Source organism: Aquarana catesbeiana, linkage group LG02, assembly GCF_042186555.1.
Source record: "Aquarana catesbeiana isolate 2022-GZ linkage group LG02, ASM4218655v1, whole genome shotgun sequence".
Taxonomy (NCBI): Eukaryota; Metazoa; Chordata; class Amphibia; order Anura; family Ranidae; genus Aquarana; species Aquarana catesbeiana.
In genome coordinates, this window is record NC_133325.1 from 735,430,128 (window position 1) to 735,443,335 (window position 13,208).

Consider the following 13,208-nt stretch of genomic DNA (forward strand, 5'->3'; position numbering starts at 1 on the left):
TGACTCATTATGGGTCCCAGCTGGCTTCCCACTGTATCTTGCACACAGCTTGAATGGCTTCCCACTGTAAGTAGCCACACTGAGCTTTATAAAATGGTCTTGCAGCCTTCAGGGACCTGTGGCATGTCCCTCCAAAAACAAATTTCTTCCAGGTGCGGCGAGGGGGGGTGGGTTGTTAAGGATTAGAACTCCTGTTGGGTTTTCTTGCCATATGAGGAGATAGTTATCCTAACTTTCTGTCCTGCTGATTCACCAGCTCTGTAATATACAGTAGGAGGGAGCGGAATTACATTCTCTCCCATAAAGAAAGTACCAGGCGTGTCATTTTGCTTCCTTAGGCAAAACAAGTATTGAATGAGTAAAAGGAAGGTAAGTATAAGCAGCAGTGGTCAGTATTTCATTGAACTTGCACTTGATTTGCACGGTTTTGGCAAAGTACAGGTCTATGTTAAAGTGACTCAATCACTTTAAAAAGAGAACTAAAGCTAGCCAGTAGGGATAATTTTAATTATGCTTAACGACTTCCTGCCTGACCTGTAGCAGAATGATGGCCGGATGGCAGTGGTTCCGTTATCCTGACTGGACGTCGTATGACGTCTTTCAAGATAACAGCTGGCGTGCGCCCATATGGCAACACCAATCTTGGTAAAGAGTCTCTGACAGAGACTCTTTACCATGTGATCAGCTATGTCCAATCACGACTGATCACAGTGTAAACAGGAAAAGCCATTTATCAGCTTTTCCCAACTCATCTGACAGACGTGAGTAGAGGACAGCCTGACGGGGGGGTCTGCACTGATTATCAGTGCAGGCCCCTGCGGATGCCCACAATAGATGGCCACCATGTATACCACCCTGGACCACCAGGGATGACGGTCAGTGCCCATACATATGCCAATCAGTGCCCAAACAGATGCCAATCAGTGCCCAGACAGATGCCAATCAGTGTTCATCAGCAATGCCTGGCAGTGCCATCAGTGATGCCCATCAGTGCCCATTAGTGCCACATATCAGTGCCACCAATAAGTGCCCATCAGTGCAGCCTTTCAGTGCCCATCAGTGCCCATCCGTGCTACCTATGAGTGCTCATCAGTGCTGCCTATCAATGCCTATCATCGGTGCCCATCAGTGCCACCTTATCAGTGCCCATCAGTGTCACCTCATCAGTGCCCACCAGTGAAGGAGAAAACATACTTTTACAAATACAAAATTTTATAACAGAACAATTTACAACATTTTATAACAGAAACAAAGAAAACTTTTTTTTTTCAAAATTCTCGTTTTTTTTTATTTGTTTAGCAAAAAAAACCCAAAAAAAACACAGAGGTGATCAAATACCACCAAAAGAAAGCTCTATTTGTGGGAACAAATTGATAAAAATGTAGTTTGGGTACAGTGTAGCATGGCGCAATTGTCATTTAAAAAGTGACAGTGCTGAAAGCTGAAAATTGGCTTGGGCAGGAGGAGGAGGGAGTGCCTGGTATTGAAGTGGTTAAAGTGCAACAATAAAAATGAAAAAATTCCTTTAAATTTAGTGCCTGGGGGTCCCCTTAATATGCCTGTAAAGTGGCACATCTGTAGCTTTTATATAACATGCAGAAGCAAAAATGACATTCACCTCTTCCAAGAGCTTGCATACTATTGATGTTAGTCTAGCTGGTCTGTAATTCCCAGGGATGTATTTTGGGCCCTTTTTAAATATTGGTGCTACATTGGCTTTTCTCCAATCCGCTGGTACCATTCCAGTCAGTAGACTGTCAGTAAAAATTAAGAGCAATGGTCTGACAATTACTTGCGTGAGTTCCCTAAGTACCTTCGGGTGCAAGCCATCCGGTCCCGGTGATTTATTAATGTTAAGTTTCCCAAGTCTAATTCTAATTCTGTCCTCTGTTAGCCATGAGGGTGCTTCCTGTGATGTGTCACGAGGATAAACACTGCAGTTTTGGTTATTGAAGCCCCCGATTCCCTCGTGAAGACTGAGGAGAAGAATAATTTCAATACCTTCGCCATCTTCCTATCCTTTGTAACCAGATGTCCTTCCTCATTCTTTACGGGGCCAATATGATCTGTCCTCCTTTTTTACTGTTTACATACTTAAAGAATTTCTTGGTATTTTTTTTTGCTCTCCTCTTCTATGTGTCTATCATGTTCTATCTTAGCCACCTGAACTGCACCCTTACAGTTAAGCCATCAAGGATTTTTGCTCGCTCTTTTAAATTTATTTTAAATAATTTTTTATTACATTTTTATTTTTATTTACATGTATTACCCAATAGGATGCACTGGCTAATGCTCTTATTTAATATGCTCTTAAAGCGAACCCATCTCTCCTCCATGTTCTTTGTTTGTAAGATTTTATCCCAATTTATGCCTTCTAGCAAGGTTCGTAGTTTAGGGAAGTTGGCTCTTTTGAAATTCAGTGTCTTTGTATTTCTCTTATGTTTCCTATTTGTGTGATTTATACTGAAGCCAAATGACCTGTGATCACTGTTTCCTAAATTGCCCTGTATTTCCACATCTGTGATCAGGTCTGTATTATTGGTAATCAGTAGATCTAGTAACGCTTTATTTCTAGTCGGTGCGTCTACCATCTGACCCATGAAATTGTCTTGCAAGACATTTAGGAACTGGCAAGCCTTAGACAAATGCGTGGTTTCCTTCGCCCAGTCTATGTCTCAATAATTAAAATCTCCCATTATGAGGACACTTCCCATCCTTGCTGCTAATCCAAATTGTTATGGGAGGTCTGTCTCCCCCTCCTCCCTCAGGTTAGGGGGCCTATAGCATACTCCCAGTATTATTTCCCCCTTATCTTCATCCCTTTGGAGCTCTACCCATAAGGATTCCACCTCCTCCCTAGCTCCCTTAGGGATGTCATCTCTCACATTCACTTGTACATGATTCTTGACAAACTCCTACCTCCTTTTTTACTCTCTCTATCCCTGCGATAAAGGGTATACCCTTGAATGGTTGCCAGCCAATCATGAGAGCTGTTGAACCAGGTCTCTGAAATTCCCACAAAATACAAATCCTCCTCGTACAACAGTATCTCCAGTTCACCCATCTTGTCCGCCAGGCTCCTGGCATTGGTGAACATGCTAAGTAGCTTAGACCAGTCGCATATTATCCTCTTATTAGATGTTCCGAGATTGCAACTAGGACTTGTTACTATACTTACCTTGGGTTTATGTGCTTTAGTCAACCTATCACTAATTCCCCCAATACTACCCTGTGGACTATGTTCCGCGCTGACTGTCTCTACGGAGCTTGAAAGCAATTGGACTGATCTGATGGAGAATGGGAAATGGGCCAGTGAAGCAACGGGCAAATTTCATTGAGGGCACCCGGAGTTGGATGTGCTTGGTAGATAGCCAAACTCTATCGCCAGGCAGGAACTTAGGAGCTGGATGGCGATGACAATCTGCTGCCGTTTTATGCCTGGAAGCAGCTAGATGAAGATTCTCAGAGACTTCTTTCCAGATTGGGTTGAAGGACCTTTGGGTTTCAGCTGCTGCTGGTACAAGAAGAGAAATGGGAACAGGAAAGGGAACAAATGGATGCTGCCCGTAAACAGTGAAGAAGGAAGATTTTCCAGAACTGGCATTAGAGTGATGGTTTAAGGCAAACTCTGCCCAGGGCAAAAGGTCCACCCAGTCATCTTGGTGGGCTGAGATGAAGGCACGGAGAAAATGTTCTACATTTTGATTGACACGTTCCATTTGCCCATTGGACTGGGGATCAAAGGCAGATGAAAAATCCAATTTAATTCCAAAGGAGCTAGCCAAGGCTCTCCAAAACCGAGCAGTAAATTGAACTCCTCTGTCAGAGATGATATGTGAAGGCATCCCATGAAGACGAAATATCTCCTTAATGAAAGTTGTGGCAAGACGGAGCAGAAGGTAGGCCTGGGAGAGGAATCAAGTGACACATTTTGGAGAACCGATCCACCACTAACCAGATGACTGTAGAACCTGTTGAGGGGGGAAGATCCAAGATAAAATCCATGGAAATACAACGCCAAGGTATATCGAGAACTGGTAAGGGCAGAAGCAACCCAGCTGGGGTGGATGTGGAAGATTTGGATAGTACACAAACCCTACAAGCTTGAATGTACTCCTTGACATCCTTACGAAGAGAAGGCCACCAGTAATGACACTGAAGAAGGTCACAAGTACGAGGTATGCCAGGATGTCCAGAAAACTTGGAGTCATGTGCACAAGCAAGGAGTTTGGGATGAAGTGTGGGAACTACAAAAGTTTTACCTGGAGGAGGGTGCGTAGACTGGAGATGAGTAGTTTCTAGAATAGAATGTGGAGAGATGATGGGACCAGGATCAAGGTTATTCTCAGAATCGTGGACATCAAACAACCTGGACAAGGCATCGCCACAAAGGTTTTTGGCACCAGGACGAAAGGTAATGTTGAAATTGAAGCGGGCGAAGAAGAGGGCCCAGCGATCTTGGCATGAGTTCAAGCATTTCGTGGATTGTAAATACTGCAAAGTTTTATGATCAGTATAGATGGTAATACAATGGGGAGAACCCTCTAGTAGATGTCGCCATTCCTGAAGAGCTAGTTTAATAGCCAGTAGCTCACGATACCCAATGTAATGTCCTTATCCCTCCACTGGAGGCTCCGACATCTCTCCTGTAATGTCTTTATCCTTCCACTGGAGGCTCCGACATTTCTCCTGTAATGTCTTTATCCCTCCACTGGAGGCTCCGACATTTCTTCTGCAATATTCTTATCTTTCCACTGGGAGCTCTGATATCTCCACAAACTCTGTCGCAGATTGATGACATCACAACGACATTACCAGGCTCCTCCTCTTGTCCCTACTTAAACAGCAGACGCCATTTGCTTGACGATTGTGCTAAGCATCAGGTAAAGATCTCCAACAGAAGACTGCCGTCATCTCTCTCTATTGGGTGGGTCAGAGCCCCAACTATCATCTCTCTTTTGGGCCGGTCAGAGCCCCCACTATCATCTCTCTTTTGGGCTGGACAGAGCCCTGACTAGCATCTCTCTTTTGGGCCGGTCAGAGCCCCCCGACTATCATGTCACTTTTGGGCTGGATAGATCCCCTCCAACTTTCACTTGTTGGGCCGGACAGAGCCCCTTCCTCTCTAGTAGTCAGAGAGACTCTCCTCTGCCCTACCCGCAGTCTACTTACTTTGCCCGAAGAAAACCTTACCTGTTCCTTGCCACACAGGAGACCAGTACATCTCTCAAGAAGCCACTGGGTGACCCCATCTCCAGGAATCCACTCACTGCAAGTATCTTTACATTTCCTATAAACTTTATCCCTGTGTAGTGCTACTAAGCTTAAGTTGCCACTGAAGCTCCCCGTCGTGGCTGTGTATTACCACTCTAAATAAAACCGATTGTATTTCCAAACTTATCTGAGTCTTCCTACCTGATAGCTGTTAAGGTTAAAGTTAACTGTTATAGTTAAGAATATAATATTCATCAACTTCCGAAGCTGTGATCCACACAATCCAACATAGTTCACTGCCTGAAGCATTACACCCAATGGTATAGTTCCTCTCCGCATCTAAGAACTTCTTGGGAAAGAATCTGCAAGGCTGAGACTTGCCCTTCTGAGCTTGGAGTAGGACGGCACTGACTCCTACTGAAGAGGCATCAACCTCCAGAGAAAAGGGTTTCGTAATGTCTGGACATAGGAGAATTGGGATGGAGAGGAAGGCTGCCTTGAGTTTGTGGAAAGCATTAATGGCTTCAGGGGACTAGATCTGGGCATTGACACACTTGCTGGTGAGAGATGTAATAGGAGCTACCAAAGTGGAGTAATTACGAATGAATTGGCGGTAGTAATTGGTGAAGCCCAAAAAGTGTTGAGTGGCTTTAAGACCAGAGGGCTGGGGCCACTCAGAGATGGCTCGAAGTTTGGCTGGGTCCATGAGGAGGCCCTCATATGAGATTATGTAGCCCAGGAATGGAACTTGTGTTTGTTCAAATAGACACTTCTCCATTTTAGCATATAGACAATTGTCCCGTAGTCGCTGAAGCACAGCTTTCACATGAAGACAATGAGTGAGTAAGTCTGGTGAGAAAATAAGAATATCATCCAGATATACAATAACACAGACATACAGAAGGTCGTGGAAGATCTCATTAACCAAGTTTCGGAAGACAGCTGGGGCACTGCACAAGCCAAAGGGCATCACAAGATATTCATAGTGTCTATCCCTGGTGTTAAGTCTTCCACTCGTCTCCTTCGCGGATTCTTATTAAATTGTAGGCCCCTCTAAGATTCGGTTTGGTAAAAACACTAGAACCCCGCAGTCTGTCAAAGAGTTCGGAAATTAAAGGAAGAGGGTATTGGTTCTTCATGGTGATGGCGTTAAGGCCCCTGCAGTCGATGCATGGACGGAGTGAACCATCTTTTCTCCCTACAAAGAAAAACCCGGCTCAGGCAGGTGAGTTGGATTTCCTGATGAAACCCTTTTGCAGGTTTTCCTGAATGTATTCAGACATGGCTTGTGTCTCTGGGATAGATAGAGGGTATACTGGGCCTCTGGGAGGAGAGATCGCTGGAAACAGATCAATGGAGCAGTCATAGTCTCTGTGAGGAGGAAGGCGATCAGCGGACTTTTTGCAGAAAACATCTCGGAAGGACTGATATTGGGAAAGCAACATGGGCATAGTGGAGGTTTCAGACAGAGGAATGGAAGGAGGTGGTAGTACCTTGGAAATACATTGTTGCTGACAATGAGGACCCCAAGCCAATACTTGTCCAGAGTTCAAGATGCGGGAAGTGTTTCTGCAACCATGGAAGGCCCAGGATGATGGGACTGGAGGATTTAGGCAGAATTAGGAAAGAGATTTCCTCACCATGCAAAACCCCAATGCGTAACACAATAGGAGGGGTTTTAAACCGAATTGGGCTCATTGGCAAGAAGGAGCCATCTACTGCGGTCACGGAGAGGGGTATAGCCACATCAACAAAGGAAATGCCCAACTCGAAAGCCAAAGATTGTTCATTGAAATTCCCGGCAGCTCCAGAGTCCACGTATGCAGAGAGTTGATAGGCATTTTGAGCCCAGTGGATAGCCGCGGGAAGGGTGAAATGAGAGAAGCGGACAAAATTAAAGGATTGGTCTAGATCACCTCCCTCCGAGTGACCTAGACCCTGGAGTTTCCCGGACAAACTGGACAGGAGTTCAAAAGATGTCCTATATTGCCACAATAAAGGCACAAGCCCAATCCCATGCGCCGGGCACGTTCCTCTGGAGTGAGGCGAGTTCACCCAAGCTGCATAGGTTCTTCCAACATGTGAGAGGTTGAAGACGGAGAGAATTCCACAGATCTTTGGACTACCTGTGCTGGACGGCCAGCATGGGGATGACTGGATCTGGATCTCTCAAGGGCCCGCTCCTAGAAGCGAAGGTCTATTTGAATGCTCATTGCGATTAAATCATCCAATGTGGTAGGAATGCTGCGTCCAGCGAGTTCATCCTTTACACACTCAGATAGGCCTTGCCAGAAGGTAGCAGTAAGAGCCTCATTATTCCATTTGAGTTCAGCGGCCAGCGTTCGGAATTGAACTATGTATTGGCCTACTGTCATTCCTTGCTGATGAAGGAGGGCCCCAGCAGCAGAAGACACTCTGCCAGGCTCATCAAAAGTTACCTGGAATGCATCCAAAAAGGCCTGGAGGTCGGAGGGGATAGAATCGTGTGATTCCCAGAGTGGGGAGGCCCAAGCAAGAGCATCATCACAAAGGAGAGAGATGATATATGCGACTTTGGTGCGATCAGTTGGAAAATGGTGGCTGGAAAGTTCAAAGTGGATGGAACACTGATTAATGAAGCCCCGACAAGCCTTAGGGTCGCCAGAAAAACGAGGTGGTGGCGGCAGATGCAAGCAGGGATTGCCATGTGTAGCAGGTAACACAGCAGCTGAAGCAGAAGCAGGAATGGGAGGAGCTGAAGTTGCAGCAAGTTGCAGACGATCCAGACAGGAGGTAAGATCCTGTAGAACCAGCATTATTTGCTTTTGACTTGCTTGCTGGGAGAAGTCTCTGAACTAGATGTTGCATTTGATCCTCGGCCAGTGGCCGACTCTCTGAGGAGCTCATGGCTTGAGCAACCTGTCAAGGTACTACTACTATGAGCCCACAGGCAAGCAGGTGACACGGGATCCCCAGGGCGTGGAGTCTAAGAGCCAGCTAAGCTGCATGCTGACCCCAGGTAATGACCCCCGGGTTCACCCTGCTCGCTAGGGGAGTACCAGAAGACACTGTCAGACACGGATGGATAGATGGATGGATGGATGAAGCAAAGGAGAGCCGGATAGCGAGCCAAGCTCAGGGCGGGCAGCAGACAACGTAATCAGGAGAACTAGCCCAGTCGGTACACAAAAGATCAGTTCACGAGAGGTCAGGTTAAAGCAGGTTACATGAAGGGAGCTCAGAAACAAGTGTTTCTCAAGCAACCAGAAACTGGTCTGAGTGGAATTTAAATAGAGAAGCACATGGGAGGCTGGACAGGAAGTAGCAGAAAGGAAGTATATAAAAGACAACAGGTGAAGCCAGCGACACCCATAACTGCTGAGTGCAGCAACAGCTGAACACAAGCTGTGGAACAACAAGAACCAGCCGACCTACAGCAGTAACAGGTAAGACACAGATCAGCACTGCAGAAGATCTGTGAAAACTACCTTGGAGGTCTTTTTCTTCAATTTAGCTCCCAAGTCCCTAAAATCGTTCTTTAGGACACTCCATCTGCCTCTGACTGTCATTGGTGCCAACGTGCACCATGACAGCCAGGTCCTCCCCAGCCCCTCCCAGTAATCTGTCCACCAGATCCATGATGTGCCGAACCCGAGAGCCCGGTAGACAGCATACAGTTCGGCGCTTCAGGTCTTTGTCACAGATTGCCCTCTCTGTCCTTCTAAGAATTGAGTCCCCTACCACTAGAATCTGTCTATCCTTTCCCTTCGCTTCCCCCCACTCTCACTGGAGGAGTTCTTCCCCTGGCAGCTAGGAGAGTCCTTCAGCTCTAGCAGTGCTGGTCCCTGACTGGTTTCACCAATGTCACTCAATGGAGCGTACTTATTGGGATGCTCCAGCCCTGAATCAGCCTCCCTGGCACTTCCCCCTCTACCCTTCCTGACTTTCACTCATCTACTCTTTTCTGGCGCCTGCACCTCTTTGTCTCCACCCGCCTCTGTGCTGGCTCCTGTTGGCACCTTCTGGGTACATTCCTGGCTCTCCTTTAATATGGAGTGTCTTTTCAGTACTGACAGTTGCTTCCCTAGATTCAGAACCTGGGCTTCTATTGACAGCTGATGACTCTTCGGTTATCAAGGACGCGAAGACCAGCTCCTTAACAACCAGTTTACACTGCGGCCTGATTGGGCAAGTGCTCAGTGCATTGCAGGGTGTTCGTTGGGGTGAACACCCGGCGAACACCCTGCAAAATCAGGTGTTCGGCGAACAAACAGGCAAATGTTTGGCCCAGACTCATGCTCGGGCCAAAACTGTTCTCCAATCCCTATTAGCCCGTATAAAGTGCAGGCTACTGCAGAAGCCTACACATAACACAAGCAACTTTAATGCTCCTTCCTCACACACCCTGCTCCTTCCTCACACACCCACACACATACTTTCTCTGAGTGGAGGAACAGGAGGAAGGAGACACGCCCACCAGCTGCCCTAGTTGTATGAACAGAGAGGCATTTCTGTCATGTGACTGCAATGCATTAAAATGAAAAAAAGGTGCAAACACACAGATATAAAAAGTTGTGAATATAAACTTATATTGTTTAACTGATTGTGGAAAATTAATTGAACCTAAGTCTATCTTTTCACTTTAATGCCTAGTATACACTATCAGCATTTTTTTTGTTCAACCTAGCAGGCTGAATAGAAAAAAAACTGAGGAGACTGGGAGGAGCTGGCTGTACTAACTTTCCAATGTTAGTACAGTGATTTCCCCACTGAGCTATTGCGTTCTGACAGGGGGACTGCCCCCTGCCAGAACACACAGGACAGTACCCACGGCCATTGACTGCTAGCACTGACACTCTCATTAATCCAGTTACATAAGCATTAAAAATAATTAAATTACTTAGAGCTAAAATAAATATCTTAACCTGTCTGTTTAGCCATTTGTTTTCCCCTGTATAGCAGCAGTTATTATTAAAAGCCTGTTATGGATTTCTAAATGTTTTTCTTTGAATCCAGTCAAGGTCAACATTAACATATTTTAATTAGAGTAAATCTCCAATATAATTATTGGAATATAAAACTATATTTGACTTCTAAAACTTCTTCTTATATAGAAGATAGGTATAAGAAAATTTTTAACATTTTGAAATACAAATGTTGACAACAGGCAAAAGCTTACAGTAAGCTATAGTTTTACTTACACATTTAATATGTTTTTTGACCTATACTAAATGTTTGATGATGACATTTTAAATTAGCAAATTAAAGCAGAGTTGGAAAACATCCAGTTTCCAATGGTTTTGGATATAACATACAGCCGTGGTCCCTTTACCTAACTTATTATAGGTATTTACTGTATATAGCACCAACAATTTATGCAGTGCTTTACATTCATACTGTACATTTACAACAGCTTACAATCTAATGGCTGTATGTTACAGGCCAGCGATGGCGAACCTTGGCACCCCAGATGTTTTGGAACTACATTCCAAATGCTCTTCTACACTGCAGAGTGCATGAGCATCATGGGAAATGTAGTTCCAAAACATCTGGGGTGCCAAGGTTCGCCATCACTGTTATGGGCCCTTTTCCTCATGGATGGGGAGGAGATACTTATCCTTTCACAGTTAGAAATTGTAGGAGGGAAGCAGGGCAATGTTATTCTTATGTGGATTTCAACTATCCTGATGTTGATTGGGCAAATGGAACTGCACACTGTGGGGTTGTTTTACTAAAACTGGAGAGTGCCAAATCTGGTGCAGCTCTGCAGAGAAACCAATCAGCTTCCAGGTTTTAATGTCAAAGCTTTAACACGCTGAAATTGGAAGCTGATTGTCTACCATGCAGAGCTGCACCAAATTTTGCACTCTCCAGTTTTAGTAAATCAACCCCTAAAGCTTATCATTTCTTGAATGTAGTGCAGGGCAATTTGTTGGGTCAAATGGGGGAAGCCCCATCTAGAACTAATGTTCTATTTTTTTTTTTTTTTTTTTAAGCAACACACAGCTGAATGCAGATGTGAAAAATAGGGATAGTTTATGTATCAGCGATCACAGAATAATTACATTAAACATAAATTACAGGAAAGCTAGACATGTGGGTATGACAATAACACTACATTTCAAAAGAGCTTAAACATTTGTGTTCTTAAGCCCCCATTCACACCGGGTTTTAAAGCGACTTAACAAATCAAAGTCGCATGAAAAATTGTGCCCTATTTGTTGCCATGGAACCATTCAAATCAGTGCTCCATAGGTCGCAGAGACTTTGAAAATGGTCCCTGCACTATTTTTGATTTCATGTGCGCCCCCCCCCTCCCGTTTTACTTACCTGAGCCCTGGAATTTCACACGCCAGAGACGCACTCTTCCTCTGCCCTGGGTTTCTCGCCTCTTGATTGGATAGATTGATAGCAGCACAGCCATTGGCTCCCATTGCTGTAAATCAAATCCAATGACACGGCCGCCAGGGGCGGGGCCGAGTCTGGCATTCGTGTCTATGAACGCAAATGCTGGACTTGGGAGCGCGCCCTCAAGGTAATCTCCCCGGGAGAAGGGGGTTATCTGATGCAGGGAGGAGCCGCAAGAGCTGCCGGGGGACCCCAGAAGAGGATGTTCAGGGCCACTCTGTGCAAAACGAGCTGCACAGTGGAGGTAAGTATGATATGTTTGTTATTTAAAAAAAACCAGCCCGTGCACTCCACTGGGCAAAAAATATAAAAGAAAAAAGGTAACAGGTGGATAAATTGGATACATTCTTGGATCACCTTCTGCATTTCAAAACTGCTAAAAAATGCAAAAGTGTGATCAAGGCATCTAAATCATGCTGCTGCAGTAAGTAAAGAAAACTGAAACTAAAATCCTCAAATATATCAAACAAGCAAACAAGCAGAAAAATACTATATTGAATATACCTCTGTTGCATAAAGAACTATGGGGGTTATTTATGAAAGGCAAATCCACTTTACACTACAAGTGTACTTGGAAGTGCAGTCGCTTTAAATCTGAGGAGTAGATCTGAAATGAGGGGAAGCTCTGCTGATTTTATCATCCCATCATGTGCAAGCTAAAATGCTGTTTTTTTTTCCTTACATGTCCCCCTTGGATCTACAACGACTGCCCTTCCAAGTGCACTTTTCGTGCACTTTCAAGTGTACCTGTAGTGCAAAGTGGATTTGCCTTTAGTAAATAACCCCCTATGTGTTCAAGAAACGATTATAAAAGGTGAGTGTTATCCTGCACATAACTTTCCAATCTTCTTACCAGATTTCCAATCTACTTATGCCAAATGAGTCTAATAAACTATTAAAATCACCAAATGTGTGTCTTCTCCTTTATTCACTGCTGCTTCCCAAATATCTTCAACGCATCACATGTCAAAACCTAAAAGAAACTCATACAGAGTAGTACTTTATAAATAAATAGAAAAAAACATACGGTAGCTATATTGTGCTCACATGTGAATATACAAACATCAGTGCACCACCAGGGATAAAGTGCTCAACCCGCCACTTGTGTACTTAGATTGGAAATCTGGTAAACGGCTTGGAAAGTTATCTGCAGGATAACACCCAACTTTTATAATTGTTCTTGAAGTGCTGGACATTCTCTTGAATTTTTTAAATGAGTATGCCAGGGGGCTTTGGTGGTCTGTTCAACTGCTTGGGAGACTCTGAAAGGCACTTGTGCGCTGGTGGACTCTTTAAATATGTATTCAAGAAAGACTAAAAAAACTTAATGAAAATTAATCACCAGGACTGCAAGGTTTACACCCAAGAATCCTCAAAGAGCTTAGCAATATTACATTGTGTGAAGGATAAAGAGGTAGGTATGGCACTGTTCTGGGGTCCTGTGATTGTACTCTACTGTGTAGCAATGTGTGTATGCCTGTGTGGTACTCCCAGTATAGTGCATATATTGGTAAACCTCAAATATAAAGTTCCAAGTGCCTGGTACATATGTTATTGCTACCATATGCAAATACAAATAATCTGTAATATAATACAATCCAAATGAT